This window comes from Palaemon carinicauda, chromosome 1, assembly GCF_036898095.1.
Source record: "Palaemon carinicauda isolate YSFRI2023 chromosome 1, ASM3689809v2, whole genome shotgun sequence".
In the NCBI taxonomy this organism is placed as follows: Eukaryota; Metazoa; Arthropoda; class Malacostraca; order Decapoda; family Palaemonidae; genus Palaemon; species Palaemon carinicauda.
Genome location: NC_090725.1, coordinates 70031656 through 70046260, shown reverse-complemented (window position 1 = coordinate 70046260; position 14605 = coordinate 70031656). Strand labels below are relative to the sequence as shown.

Here is a 14605-nt window from a genome sequence, read left to right as displayed (position 1 = left end):
TTTGAATAGTACAGTTTTACTCAGTGCCTTCCATGGCTAACGAATATAGCATCAAAATTAGAAAAAAAAAATATTGACACATTTCTCTGAAGACGAAGAATTCCTGGAGCCAAGGAAGATGAAGATTTTCAGTCAACGCTGGAGACAAAATAATTCCGTAGCAGCCATTGAGAAACAGTTCAAGGCCTAGCAAAAAATCAATAGAGACGAAATAATACTGAAGTCCTGGCAGAAAACCGACTCAAAGATTCAGTGAAGACGAGAAAATCCTGCAGACTGGGAGCTCAATCAAAGATGTTTACAACGACGATTCAGAAATGGTCTTCTCTCTCTCTCTCTCTCTCTCTCTCTCTCTCTCTCTCTCTCTCAGAAAACTGACTCAAAGATTCAGTGAAGACGAGAAAATCCTGCAGACTTTGGGAGCTCAATCGAAGATGTTTACAACGACGATTCTGAAATGGTCTTCTCTCTCTCTCTCTCTCTCTCTCTCTCTCTCTCTCTCTCTCAGAAAACTGACTCAAAGATTCAGTGAAGACGAGAAAATCCTGCAGACTTTGGGAGCTCAACATAAGATGTCCACAACGACGATTCTGAAATGGTCTTCTCTCTCTCTCTCTCTCTCTCTCTCTCTCTCTCTCTCTCTCTCAGAAAACTGACTCAAAGATTCAGTGAAGACGAGAAAATCCTGCAGACTTTGGGAGCTCAATCGAAGATGTTTACAAGGACGATTCTGAAATGGTCTTCTCTCTCTCTCTCTCTCTCTCTCTCTCTCTCTCTCTCTCAGAAGACCGACTCAAAGATTCAGTGAAGACGAGAAAATCCTGCAGACTTTGGGAGCTCAACCTAAGATGTCCACAACGACGATTCTGAAATGGTCCTCTCTCTCTCTCTCTCTCTCTCTCTCCTCTCTCTCTCTCTCTCTCTCTCTCTCTCTCTCTCTCTCTCTCTCTCTCTCTCTCTCTCTCTCTCTCTCTCCCTCTCTCTCTCTCTCTCTCTCTCTCTCTCCCTCTCTCTCTCTCTCTCTCTCTCTCTCTCTCTCTCTCTCTCTCAGAAGACCGACTCAAAGATTCAGTGAAGACGAGAAAATCCTGCAGACTTTGGGAGCTCAACCTAAGATGTCCACAACGACGATTCTGAAATGGTCCTCTCTCTCTCTCTCTCTCTCTCTCTCCTCTCTCTCTCTCTCTCTCTCTCTCTCTCTCTCTCTCTCTCAGAAAACCGACTCAAAGATTCAGTGAAGACGAGAAAATCCTGCAGACTTTGGGAGCTCAATCGAAGATGTTTACAACGACGATTCTGAAATGGTCTTGACTCTCTCTCTCTCTCTCTCTCTCTCTCTCTCTCTCTCTCTCAGAAAACCGACTCAAAGATTCAGTGAAGACGAGAAAATCCTGCAGACTTTGGGAGCTCAATCGAAGATGTTTACAACGACGATTCTGAAATGGTCATCTCTCTCTCTCTCTCTCTCTCTCTCTCTCTGTATATATATATATATATATATATATATATATATATATATATATATATATTACATACAATTATATATGTATGTATGTGTGTACAGTATACACACACACATATATATGTATATATATATATATATATATATTATATATATATATATATATATATATATATATATATATATATGTTATATATATATGTTATATATATATATTATATATATATATATAATATAGTATGCATGTATGTATATGCTTGTATATATTCATATATATATATATATATATATATATATATAGCGTATGTGTATATATACTAACACACACACACCCACACACACACACACACACACATATATATATATATTATATATATATATATATATATATATATATATATATATATTATTATTATTATTATTATTACTATCCAAGCTACAACCCTAATTGGAAAAGCAAGATGCTATAAGCCCAGGGGCTCCAATAGGGAAAAATAGCCCAGTGAGGAAAGGAAATAAGGAAATAAATAACTGAAGAGAACAAATTAACAATAAATCATTCTAAAAAAAAGTAATGTCAAAAGAGATATATCATATGTAAACTATTAACAACGTCAACAACAAATATGTCATATATAAACTATAAAAAGACTCATGTCCGCCTGGTCAACAAAAAAGCATTTGCTCCAACTTTGAACTTTTGAAGTTCTACTGATTCAACAACCCGATTAGGAAGATCATTCCACAACTTGGTAACAGCTGGAATAAAACTTCTAGAGTACTGCGTAGTATTGAGTCTTATGATGGAGTAGGCCTGGCTATTAGAATTAACTGCCTGCCTAGTATTACGAACAGGATAGAATTGTCCAGGGAGATCTGAATGTAAAGGATGGTCAGAGTTATGAAAAATCTTATGCAACATGCATAATGAACTTATTGATCGACGGTGCCAGAGATTAATATCTAGATCAGGAATAAGAAATTTAATAGACCGTAAGTTTCTGTCCAACAAATTAAGATGAGAATCAGCAGCTGAAGACCAGACAGGAGAACAATACTCAAAACAAGGTAGAATAAAAGAATTAAAACACTTTTTCAGAATAGATTGATCACCGAATATCTTAAAAGACTTTCTCAATAAGCCAATTTTTTGTGCAATTGAAGAAGACACAGACCTTATATGTTTCTCAAAAGTAAATTTGCTGTCAAGAATCACGCCTAAAATTTTGAAAGAGTCATACAAATTTAAAGAAACATTATCAATACTGAGATCCGGATGTTGAGGAGCCACCGTCCTTGACCTACTTACAATCATACTTTGAGTTTTGTTAGGATTCAACTTCATACCCCATAATTTGCACCATGCACTAATTTTAGCTAAATCTCTATTAAGGGATTCACCAACCCCAGATCTACATTCAGGGGATGGAATTGATGCAAAGAGAGTAGCATCATCTGCATATGCAACAAGCTTATTTTCTAGGCCAAACCACATGTCATGTGTATATAGTATGAAAAGTAATGGGCCAAGAACACTACCCTGTGGAACATATATATATATATATATATATATCCATACAGATACATACATACTTACAAATTAATATGCATATATATATATATATATATATATATATATATATATATACATATATATATATATATATATATATAAATATATATATATATATATTATATATGTATATATATATATATATTTATTTCCATATGTATGTATGTATGTATGTATGTATGTATGTATGTATGTAAACACACACGTATATATGTACATACATACCTACTTATCTGTGTGTAGGTATGTACAGTATATATCCATATATATTATCATCATTATCATGCCTCCCTGAGCCTATTGACGCGAAACCCCTCAGTTAGATTTTGCCAGCCAGTCCCTTATATATATATATATATATATATATATATATATATATAAATATATAAATCAGAGTACATATGAGAATGGTACTTAGCTTAGGTAACTGTATAATAATCTGATATAAAATTATTAATTCACCAGTAGTTACTGAAACATTTTTGATTAGCTATTCGGTCTTTGCATATGGTATATATATATATATATATATATATATATATATATATATATATATATGCATATCACTTTCTGAGCGGAAATTCCTTAACGTTGTGAAAGAGTTTTTGTATCGCCTTGACCCGCAAAACTGTACTATAAAACATAATAATATTGATACATATTTTCAATTCCTTCTCTCAAAATTACAGAAGTTATTACAGAGAGTGATTACAGCCATTTACTGACTGTATGGAAGATACAGAATTTATATTGGAAGAACCAACCACCTCGTTGGCTTGTTTACCAAGGTCTTTCAATTTTTCTTTTTTTCTTTTGACGTTTTATTATAAATCTAAATTCTGCTTTTTAACAAATTTCTAGTTTGGTATATTAGTTCATATATTTATTATTAGTCAAATATATTGTTTGATATGCCACTCAACGCAAGATAATTCGTTGTGGTAATACCCTCTGGAATCAAAATTGACTGGAAGTGTCTAACCAATAGGAGGACAGCTTCTAAACACCTTAGCCAAATAACGAAAGTTTAAGCCAATAAGAGACTGGCTTACAAAGGGGTTCTGTTGAAGCCCTGTGATTGGCTGTGGGAAATTCCTATGGTTTTCAGAGCATTTCCCTGCGAGCCCTGAAGGTGTGAAGGTCAGTTGAATGTTGGTTCCTCAAATTGAATTCTAATTTAGATGTGCATTAAGTAGTAGGGTTATACATCGCTGTTATTGAATCTATAGAAAATGTAGGCATTTTGTTTTTTGATAAGATGACGTTGGTTTGATTAAAATGCAAAAAATATGATGAAAATTGGCTAAACCCCAGACATAATTAAAAACATGTCTGAAGCCTTTGTCCGGCTGTGGACTAGAAACGTATGCATTTGTTTGCTTGTGTATATATATATATATATATATATATATATATATATATATATATATATACATACATATACATATACATATACATATATATATATATATATATATATATATATATATATATATATACATACATATACATATACATATACATATATATATATATATATATATATATATATATATATATATATATATACTGATCTGTATTACTTGTGTATTTGATTTATATATTACTGGTGTATTTATTTAGAATTGCATATATATTCAAGTTACCTATTAACGAAGTGATAAAAATGATTCCTGATGTAATTAAATTAGTATATTAATGTAATTGAAATTAATAATGATGACTTTTTTTACGAGCGTAATGTACAGTTTAAATTTTGCCGTTAACAAAAAAAAAAATTAAAATACTGGTATAAATGTTGCCAGGCATTTTCAGTTTTAATAACGTATTATTGACGTAAAGGAGTGATATTACAGTTACTAACCCGTAAAAGATAATTACATAGTAGGGTAAGAATTACGCTCGCCTGTATTTTACCGAAATTCGGATGAGAACAGTATATTTTTTAAGGAGACTTTCCGATTAAAATTACTTTTTTTTTTCAAGTGTAATATAATTAAGTCCTTGGACAGTTCGCGGTAAAGTTTTGGATTCAACCAAATTGGGAAATGTATTATATTAATATATTTTCCTAGTAAAGCACGTGATAACAAAACACTTCTTCTCAATACATTATTGTCGCTAATGCATACTTACAGAGAAAAAAAATATTTCAGGAATTGAAGGTCTTGACTTTTTCTAAGTTTAGTGTATATCTTTCCATGGGCACGCAAGGTAGCTCTTGTTCGTTTGTATATCTGTTTTCATCTTACTTGGCTCCTCCCCATTGCGCAATGTGACAATATTTGCTTGAATGCGCATTTGCTCCTCCCACTAATGTCGCTCCTCCAATCTAAATACTACTGGGTTCTTTTCAAGGGTTATTATTGGACGATTCATTGGTCTCTCAGTCTTGTTTCAAGGATCTGTTTTTCGTGCAATATAACATTGTAAACGATAGTATTTTGTTTTTTTCCCTATTTCATTATGGGAGAAACCCGTGATTGTCGTTTGTTTTCGGTTTTCAAAAGTTCCGGTTTCTATATTTTCATCACACGTCACTTGACTGTCATGGATCCTCCGGTACGGTTGTGTGAAATATGTCGTTATTCCTATTTTGATGTGATCGGCAGATTTCATGGGAATTATAATGGAACTCCTGAAGTAGTGAATCGTTTTCTAAGGGAGCATTCCGTATTACCTTTAAGTGTCCAGTGTGGTAAATGTGATTCGGCTTTACATTTTCGTGAGGATAGACATGTGTGGTATTGTACCAAATCTGTAAAGGAGGGTCAACCACAACCTTCCACATCTTCATCGTCATCTACCGTTTAAGTTAAGAAGTGATTTAACAAAATATATATATTCAAATTTACCCCTGGTTAAAGGGGGGGTCGCAGGGGGGGCGAAGCCCCCCCCCCCCCGGTAGGGGTACAGGGCCCCTAGGTTAGGTTAGGTGGGTTTGTTAGGTTCTGTGGTGCCCTGAAAATTACTGCGGCCTTAAGGGGGGGTCGCAGGGGGGGCGAAGCCCCCCCCGGTAGGGGTACAGGGCCCCTAGGTTAGGTTAGGTGGGTTTGTTAGGTTCTGTGGTGCCTTGAAAATTACTGTGGCCATAAGGGGGGGTCGCAGGGGGGGCGAAGCCCCCCCCCGGTAGGGGTACAGGGCCCCTAGGTTAGGTTAGGTGGGTTTGTTAGGTTCTGTGGTGCCTTGAAAATTACTGTGGCCATAAGGGGGGGTCGCAGGGGGGGGCGAAGCCCCCCCCGGTAGGGGTACAGGGCCCCTAGGTTAGGTTAGGTGGGTTTGTTAGGTTCTGTGGTGCCCTGAAAATTACTGTGGCTTTAAGGGGGGGTCGCTGGGGGGCCCTACCCCCCTCCCCCCGGTAGGCCTAGTTAGGGGTATGGGGGAGGGGTGCTGGAACATTAATTATTCATTTATTGCAAATATCATTCAATGCCCCAACACCCTCCCCCCCCTTCCCCCCACCCAAAACCCCGGTTCCCAAAGGGTGTCCCCCATAATTGGTGGGATGAACTAGGGTATACATAGTAAATCTCTAAATCGGTTAGTTTGCAGTCAAAATAAACGTTAAATTCATTGAAACCACACTATTTCTGATGCAACAAATATATTTTTATTGCATTTTTCCAAATTTGGCTGAAACTAAAAATTTACCCAGTTCGCTTATATTACTGCCGTTAAGTAATTAGTTGAGTGTGAATACTATATTTATTAAGTCATAAATGTCTAATTTTTATTAATTTAAAGATCTAATTATTATTAATTGATTCATTTAGAGGAAATTTTGAACATTTAGGCCCATTTGTGGCTTTGATATCAATTATTTGAAAATCTCGAAATCTCTGTATTGGTATTACCATTTCTTAGTCATTTTATATCCTTCGTAAACACATTTTCTTTGGAGAAACAGCTGCTCATTTAACAATGTTTTCAGGGGCAATTTTAGCTGTTTTTACAACACTCGATTTGTTCTCCAAAAACATCTTAACTTCATTCGAAAAAAACATTGTTAACCTATTAAATGTCTTGGTGCTAAAGAGGCCTGTTTGCATTATTATTTTTTAACGCGAAAATAGTTTTACCCCAGGAGTCAGGGGTTAAATCCCCCCAGAATTCGTGATTTCATCCCCCAGGATTCGTGGCTAAATCCCCCAGGATTTATGTTGACTTACATAATTTCATAATATCGTTTGTCAAAGGAAACATTAAACGTGAGGTAAACAATGTTCTTGTATTCGTTAAAAATCTGTTTATTAAAATCGAGTTCCAACATTAGCGACCAACACGCAGACTTTACTTAGTACTTATGCGTAACAACATTCAATTGAAAGTGATTAAATTTATTTTAAAAATTAATGTTAAACTTCCAATTTACGTTCATTTAAATGTCTTGATTATGATAGTCGCCAGATTGAAGTGTGCTGAAGAATACCTTATTTATTGTTTTCCGTATAAATCATTACCTCCGCCACCGAAGTTGGAAGGTGATTGTTTTACCTAGGACCCACTAAGAGACTATCTTAGTGGGTCCTGGTTTTACCCGTGTGTGTGTGTGTGTGTGTGTATGAACAGTTTCCTGCCCACAACTTTAATTGTAGAATAGTGAAACTTGCACGGATTAACTTATGTAAAAAGCTGGAAAGGATTAAATTTTAGAAGGTTAAGGTCAAAGGTCAAGGTCACTGTCAAGCAAAATGTCCAATTGGCGTAATCAGCTATAACTCTACACATCGTCATCACAGACTTCGAACTTGGTTCATATTTGAGTGAATGAAAATCCACGTCAATTAATACATGTTAAGGTCAAAGGTCAAGGAATCAAAGTTGAGCTAAAGGTAGAAAATTAAGCTGTCGTGGCGTAGGTCTGCTCTCCACTGATTGCCCCTCCAGTTTCCTGTTCACATAAACCTTTTTTAATTCACTGATAAGGTCAACTAACGTCGTCTGTACTTTTATTTCGTATATTTCCTTCTAATTTCGTTTAGTCTAATTGTTGCTCATTTTGCTAATTCCCTTGGTTAATGTAAGAGTATAATAACAAACAAAGTTTAATTATTCAGCAGACAGGATTTACTGTTCCAGAAAGGCCGAAGTGTCTGCCTGTACTGAAGTAGTAATTAAGGTCTGAAGGCTACTGAGTAAGTGACCTTAACTCTGTTAGAATGACCTTTTTGTCTATCAAAGATTTCCACTATTGATGTCAAGGTCATTGTGGGCCAGTGTGACCTATGACCTTTCAAAGAGCTATATTAATCACCCCTTCACCTCCCCCTTTGGGCACACTTGGGGTGAGGTTGGGGGTGTCTTTTAACTGGCCGCTCAGAGTAGGGTTGTAAAGCTCTTAGTATTACACAGCGTATTTTCTATATATACGAATATCTTACTTTTCAAATTTTTGGTTAAATAGTTTGGTCAATGAGGATATGTAAATAAACTTTACGCAAACGTAACCATTTAAAATGCAACGCCATAAACGCTTGCTCTTAAAATCAGCCATGTTCATGATTACGATTAGACAGCAACATTTGAAAACGATAATTTAAGTAGAATTGTACGAAGGCATCTTAAGAAGTATTAAGCCTGTATCTATCCCTCAAGTTCTCGTTACATCTGATGTACATTTGTGAGACTGTCACGATGCTAGAGAAATCTCAGACAATCAATTGTTCAACCGTGGTAAACCAACAATTGATGATTGATAGTCTATTCATTATTATAAAAGACGAATACATTTCCACACATAAAATTAATAAAGTTTTTAGCTGTCAATTCTATTCTACTGGTGCTATGATTTCCTTTTTAGCAAATATTGAATATTTGAAATAACGCATTATATATTTCAATTATTAATTTTCTCTGTTTAAAGGTTGGATGTATGGTTAACTCTCTCTCTCTCTCTCTCTCTCTCTCTCTCTCTCTCTCAGGAAAATTTTAATGTCATGGAAAGCATATTTCTAATCCCTGTATTTCCGTAACACAGATTAAGCGAACTTATTAAATATCAATTCTATTCTGCACTAAGAAGACTTGCCAGGGTCTTTCACTTCGGGGTAATATAATATTGTCTGCCATCATTTGCTTCACAACCAGATTTCCTCAGATTTCAGTAATTCATTTTATGTTAAAGTGGTATAGGAGCTTCTTGACTGGGCCTTATTGCCTGCTGTGCAGTCATATTCCCTAAGTGTCCAACAGTCCCAAACCATTACCAACCTTATGTAGAGAATGCGTTAGGAACACTTGACTGTATGTCGGGAGACTTTTGAATTTGATTGTACATCAATCTCTCTTATACATGTATCAGTATATTTGCTTGACAAGAGTACTGAAGACATATTTATTTCAGGAGAATCTTTGGTTATTATTATTATTATTATTATTATTATTATTATTATTATTATTATTTGCTAAGCTACAACCCTAGTTGGAAAATCAGGATGCTATAAGCCCAGGGGCCCCAACAGGGGAAAATAGCTCAGTGAGGAAAGAAAAAAAGGAAAAATAAAATATTTTAAGAATAGCAATAACATTAGAATAAATATTTCCTATATAAACTATAAAAACCTTAACAAAACTAGTCTCTTCCCACTTAAATACTTGACCTACTTGATTAGTAAGGTTTATTTCTCATATACACACTTTAATAACAGAGACTTAAACAATCATATTGTGTAGTCAGTTACAACTGCCAAATCTATCATAAGTCGTCCTACTTTCCTAGTTGCATTAAGTGGGTTATTATTCAATGGGAAATGCTACATTTGGTTATCAGTTTTGTATTTGATCCTAATTATGTATTTTTCGTTTTTTTCAGACTGTTTGCATCTCATACAGAGCGCTGGTGAATGGCCAGACAGGGCCCAACGCCAGGAAATATAGTCAAGATTCATAAATCCAAAAGTGTATAGCCTACAGGTAAGATTATATTTCAAATTATTAATACCAAAGTCTGTATTTTGAATAACACTGTCAATAATAGCTGCCCCTGGGAAGGACGAAAGAGGATTTTGAAACAATTTAACCCTTTCACCCCAAAAGGACGTACCTGTACATTCTTGCAAAACACTGTTTTTCAAATGTTTTTGCATGTTTTTGATAATTTTAGGAAAAACTTCAGGCATTTTCCAAAAGAATGAGACCAACCTGACCTCTCTATGACAAAAATTAAGCATGTTAGAGCCATTTCAAAACAATATATAACAGAATGTGCTCGAAATTCAACCTTATGGTGGGGCTAAAAGGGTTAATGTTATTAAATATCCTATAGTTTTAGACCTTAATATCATATTAAAGGATTTTGGTTTCTTTATTGGAACCAATACTGACTGGTTGGTGACGTAGATTTCAAAAGTTCTCGTGTGTGTAGACTTTGCAATTTTAGGCTCAGTAGAAACTAATTGTCAGTTGTTATGATATTGCAGAAATTGCTAATTATCATCACCAGGAGTTGCTTGTGCATATCATATGTTTGGTATTAGGAATTATTGTTTATGGTCGTGATTGTCTCTCTCTCTCTCTCTCTCTCTCTGTCTCTCTCTCTCTCTCTCTCTCTCTCATATATGATTTAAGCCACTATGAATCTCTTTCTCTCTCTCTCTCTCTCTCTCTCTCTCTCTCATATATGATTTAAGCCACTATGAATCTTTCTCTCTTTCTCTCTCTCTCTCTCTTCTCTCTCTCTCTCTCTCTTTCTCTCTCTCTCTCTCTCTCTCTCTCTCTCTCTCATATATGATTCAAGCCACTATGAATCTCTCTCTCTCTCTCTCTCTCTCTCTCTCTCTCTCTCTCTCTCTCTCTCTCTCATATATGATTCAAGCCACTATGAATCTCTCTCTCTCTCTCTCCTCTCTCTCTCTCTCTCTCATATATGATTCAAGCCACTATGAAAATGGCTAAACACACAAGTAATTAATCTAATCAAAGAGATGAGCATTTAATACTTATAGTTGAATTGTATTCACGTCAAGTATAAAACTGTGAACCAATTGGCCAATGATAATTCTTTCGATTATAATAATTGTTGTGATTTGGTGAACTAATCTCTCTTGGGGAGTGCGAAGAGCATGCCCAAACCATCACCCTCTACCCCTCACTATGATCTCATCCACATATGGCACTCGAGTAATCTCTCTTATAGTTTCATATCTAATCCTGTCCTGCCATTTAACTCCCAATATCCTTAGTTCTTGATTATTTAACGGCCTTATAACTGAAAATTCTCCCCTCTCTCTCTCTCTCTCTCTCTCTCTCTCTCTCTCTCTCTCTCTGTTATTTTAAATGATGTTGTTCTCTTTAAGAGATTGATTGATTTAATTTATAACTGAATTACTTTAGTATAGTTAAAATTGAAACACTTTGTAAGGCGTAGGGCCTACTAAGTGTAGAGTAGATGGCGTTACAGCCCTAAACATTCAGCGAACAGGAGAGAGAGAGAGAGAGAGAGAGAGAGAGAGAGAGAGAGAGAGAGAGAGAGAGAGAGAGAGAGAGAGAGAGATTTTCAGTTATAAGGCCGTTAAATAATCAATGAAGAATTAGATGATGGTGGCCTAAATTGGTTTAATTAATTTATCATATTTGACTCAAAAGTGATAAAATAAACATTAAATCTGGGTGAACTGAGAAAAATTATAAAATAAACATTAAATTTAGATGTTGACGTCATGAACGCAAGTAAATAGGTAAAAACCTAATTTTGTTTTACACAATAGGCCTACTCCTATAAAGTTAAACTTACTATGAGATTCAGGGCCTCTGTAACACGGCTTTTTGGACTGCTTCTTATCAAAGCATCGGATGTAGCTGAAAGTTGACATATGTATATTTTACAACCACACACAAATTTTGTCAGCATTATCAATAACCTAAACCCGATAGTTTTAATTTTTATAGAGTTAAAATGATCTAGCCGACACCATGGCCAGTGATTACGAGCCAAGAGTTGAAAACATTCATTACGTAAGCAATGTAAACACCTTTTGACAAAATTTTGCCCCGCCCATCCACCAGACACCCATTCACCTTGTTCCATCGGCTCTGAAAACCATAAGGCTAACAGGATTTGGAATTGCCCCCGTGGTTGCAAAACTGCATTTGTCTTACGACTTGCAACTTTGTACAGTCAAGAGAAAGCCCGTGGCCATATTTACTATAGCCTGAATAGGTAATTATTCAGTTTTTAGTTTAAATCCAATATTTATGTTCGGATTTGTATTTAGCGTAACATGATTATAATACTTGTAATGTCATTCAGGCTTTTGAACATTTCCATTAACTATTCACTATGCCACCAAGAGAGAGAGAGAAAGAGAGAGATTGTATGTAAACAGTCTTTATATAACTATTTTTGTTAAAATAAGAATTTTGTGCTAAACTCTCCATCAGACCAACGGATCATCCGATATAATTTTTTTTCTTCTTCTTAGGCCGTACGACCGTGTTGGCTATGTTTTGGGCATGACTGCATTTTGTAAATAAATCAGGAATAGTTTTAGGAGTTTTATTTGTACATCTAATGGGAATCTATAGAAGTAAAGTGAACATAATTCATTCATCCTTTAAAATAATTACTACATGTAGCAAAACAAATAGTAGTAAAGATGATAATGCAATGAAGGAATGATACCATACTTTATCTTTAGCTTCAACATCGGCAATAACATACCCAGTTGCCATAATTTGTCAGCTTAATGAAATAACCTATCATCTAATGTTAAACTTAATTTCTGAGGAGGCCATGGCTTATTGCAGTGAAAAAAACATTACAAAGACTTTATGAATGGCGGAACGATACATAAATGTGGGTGGGGTATCTGTGCTAGCGTAGTAATACTACTGTAGCAGTAGTGCCGCAACAGTAGTATAAATGAATTAAACGTTTAGGCCAACTGCTGGGATCCTTGAGGATCATTTAGCACTTTCTACAACTACTCGAGAAATGAGTTTTTACAGCCAGAATTTAAATTTTCTGATCCAACAATGCCCATGATAGACTTCAGTGTTATCCTGAATTATAACGAGGCCAAAGTGGGTGGAGCCTCATGAAGTCATCATTCTGACGATAATTGTTGGTGAAGGTTTAAAGCCAAAATACGGTACCGTCTATTTTTTTTTTTTTTTTTTTTTTTTTTTTTTTTACACAGTAAATAGGTAGGTAGATAGACAATAAATAAAAATTGCTTGACATAGGATATAGCAGTTATCAAATCAAGCTTGTCTACTACGTTTTTGAAAATTACCAACTATTACCTACACCTTGTCAATCTGATTGTGACCTATAAAGTAGACTGTAATTTCTTAGGAAACTTATTTGGGAGTTAGACTAATAATTGAAGTGTTTTTGTAATTATTAACATATTTTGTTGGTTTGTTCATTGTGACAATTATCATTGGAGAGGTTTCAGAGTTCATAAAGGTGTACTGCTTTGCTTTTATTTAAACTTTTGTGTCATTGTTGGCAGAGGTATAGCCTTCGTTACGTATAGCCAATCATCGATTGAGAAAGAGGGAAGAAATGCCGTCATAAGTTACGCAACGAGTGCGTTCGAAACCTTTTCTCTGAGTAAGTTGGCCCGTCTTCAAAAAACGTCACTTTTACATTATAAGTACCAAATTTATTCAACCTACGTAATGCAGAATATAGTCAAAATTTATGTGTAGATATAATGTGCATTCAGAATAAGCGTCATATTTATGAAATTCATAGATAAAAATTTATTGCGAAAAAACCGTGTTACAGAGGCCCTGAATCTCATGGTAGTTATTACATTGATACTTTTTTTTTTTTTTTTTTTTTTTTTTTTGCAAAAGTATTATATATTTTACAGGTTTTTGTTTTAAAAGTAAAACTCATTACTTATACACTGCCAAACTAATTAAGTAATTGCTTTTTAATGATCATCAATATCTTATGAAGTAGCCATTTGAATGGCAGAGGCAGGGGACTGTGTGTGTGTGTGTGTATGTATGTGTGTGTGTGTGTGTGTGTTTGTGTGATCAGCGCTCAATACCCGTCTATACCCAAGTTAGGAATAGGGAGGCCAGGCTATGGCTGCTGATGACTCGGCAGGTTGATCTATATGCTCCCTCAAGGATGGTGAGCTTGCAAACACTGCAAGAGACTATCAGGCTTGAGCGGATCTGGAACCCCAGTCCAATAGATTGTCAGGCAGGGACATTTTTGATAGGCTACCAGTAGTGATATTTCAAGCATCTATCCAAAGTAATATCAAATATGATGCATTTCATTTTAGGAATAAAATCATCTCGGGCAGTGTTTTGGTATTAGGTTTTAATCCTTTTACCCCCAAAGGACGTACTGGTACGTTTCACAAAACTCATCCCTTTACCCCCAAAGGACGTACTGGTACGTTTCACAAAACTCATCCCTTTACCCCCATGGATGTACCGGTACGTCCTTGCAAAAATAAAATGCTATAAAATTTTGTTTTTTTCATATTTTTTATAATTTTTTGAGAAAATTCAGGCATTTTCCAAGAGAATGAGACCAACCTGACCTCTCTATGACAAAAATTAAGGCTGTTAGAGCAATTTAAAAAAAATATACTGCAAAATGT

At 35.2% G+C, this 14605-nt stretch overlaps 1 long non-coding RNA gene across 1 annotated transcript in view; it reads left to right on the top strand.

Annotated features, from left to right (window-relative positions):
* Nucleotides 1–9870: 9870 nt before the first annotated feature.
* The window catches only part of LOC137648798 (uncharacterized), a 38281-nt gene continuing 33546 nt past the window's right edge, over nt 9871–14605 (top strand). Inside the window, exon 1 of the long non-coding RNA XR_011045706.1 lies at nt 9871–9947. This is a non-coding gene — a long non-coding RNA (uncharacterized lncRNA). The remainder of the gene's footprint in view (nt 9948–14605) is intronic.